The sequence below is a fragment of the Babylonia areolata genome, chromosome 22 (genome assembly GCF_041734735.1).
Source record: "Babylonia areolata isolate BAREFJ2019XMU chromosome 22, ASM4173473v1, whole genome shotgun sequence".
Lineage (NCBI taxonomy): Eukaryota > Metazoa > Mollusca > Gastropoda > Neogastropoda > Buccinidae > Babylonia > Babylonia areolata.
The window spans coordinates 31,285,719-31,287,946 of record NC_134897.1 but is presented as its reverse complement, the minus strand read 5'-3'; positions in this window follow the sequence as shown (position 1 = coordinate 31,287,946).

The window sequence follows — 2,228 nt, the reverse complement described above, 5'->3', positions numbered from 1 at the left end:
CACACACACACACACACACACACACACACAGAAGAAGACACAGTCATATAGACCTACAAAAACAGACACACACGGACACATGCACAGACAGACAGACAGACAGACAGACTAGTAAGACAAAGTTAAGAAAGGAGGAGATGACAGAAAAAAAGGCAGAAACCAAGAAAGCGAAAGAAAACCCCACATCTGACACTGATTTTTCAGACGGCGTGAATAGTTGGCTATTTATGACTGAAAAGCCCTGTGCATCTTAACATGGAAGGGGAGAAATAATTGAGTCGAGTAATTTTAGTAATAGACCAATGCATGTATGTTTCATCGTAGCAGTCTATCCACTGGAAACAAACAAACAAACAAACCCTTTATCTGATGACGTGAAGTCTTTGCCCAGTTCAGATATTTAGAACACACTAAAGTTGGTGTCACTCTCATATTGTCTTGAACTTTTTACACATTTCTTAAGAGAGGAAGAGACGGAGTGTGGGTGAAGAGGGTCTGGTGTGTGTGTGTGTGTGTGTGTGTGTGAGGGAGGTGGGGATTAAAGCTAATGAAGAAAGTACTGGGCGGAGGTAGGTAGGTAGGTATAAATGATAATGCAGACGTGGACCCGACTTCGCGTGCCAACGAAGGCAGTAAGCTGTTCTGAACATGACAGGAGATGACGTCAGAGCACGGTGACGCAATTTCAACGTCAGTCGACACGTCTGCTAATGGCCGCTCGCTCGTTCTTTGGAATGCCCGAAACGGAGTTTCAGGAAATTTCAGTCCTTTCGATTTGCTCATCGGACGTACCGTCACAGAGATTATCCCATATACATTAACGTGAATCCCAGGCATGGCGGAGATTGAAGTTTCTCTTCAAGACCTGGACCAACTTCTTCAGAATGTAAGCAACTACCTAAGTCTGATGACTACAACAGTACAACAAGCTGGGTGGAATGGGATGTGGGTGGGAATCCTGATTTGCTTGAGGAACGGTTTTATGATGCACGTAGTCTTCTCAATTAGCTTTTGACAGACATTTAGAATTTTGAAGAGATGGTTGATAACACTAACAGCCTAGCGGAAGCAGGAAGCAACGGCAGATTTAACTGTTTTGGAACGTTAGGTTCAGGTTCAGGTTCAGGTTAGGGGCTGATGTTGATCATCGTAGCCTCACGGCTTTTTACGCCCCGTCTCATTTATGATTAGCACAAGGCCTCACGGCCTTCTTTGTGCTATGTCGTTATCTGTCTTGTCTCAGTCTAAGTAGACCCAGTTACAATTATCTTGGACCATCAAAGTCAAACCAGATGTCTTTTAAAATTTTGTGATTATCGATAAGGTTCTTGAAGTTGTTGGTATTGGAAGCATACTTGATGTTAGTGGTTAGATAGCCTTAACCTTTAATGCGAAAATTAACCTTATGGAGGAAGCGTTGAACTATTTCCGTCCCACCCCCACCTGTTACCTACATTCTTTCTACTTAACAAACCAGGCTTGCTCTAGTATAAACAAAGCGAACAGAATGATTGGAGTAATAAAAAGAGCATTTACGTTTATAGATAAGTTACTTTCTTACGGTTATATAAAACATTAGTTAGATCTAACCCAGAATATGGAAACACTAATGGTACCCAATGCAAATAAAGCAGTCACAAGCCATAGAACGGGTTCAAAGAAGAGCAACAAAGCTGACCTATAGCATAAAAGATTATTCATATCAAGAAAGATTAAAGTACTTTCAACTACCATCACTTGAAGCAAGAAGAGTAAGAGGGGACTTGATACAGACGTACTAAATATTTAATGGGTTTTACGATGTAAACAAAGCTTGCGTTTTTGTACTCCAAAGGTAGACACTACAAGAAACGGTACAGACAAAATATTTAAACAATATTCTAGAACAAATTTCAGAAAGTTTACATTTAGTAACAGAGTAACAAATTATTGGAACAAATTTACAAACAATATTAAACGTGCATCTTGTATAAATACTTTTAAGAACCTCATAGATAAACATGAGTTATTGACAAAAACGAAATACGACTTTGATGGATAAATTGACTGAGCTAGTCAACGACCTGACCAACAATAAAAAGGAGGAAAATCTGAAGGGGTATAAAAAGCCAAAAATGGCTAAGTTGTATATAATAACGCCCCAAATCCTGATCCTGATCCCGAAGAAAACGCCATGGAGTCAGCCCATGTTGTATTCTGTGCGAAACCCCACTTCGACGGATGTTCAG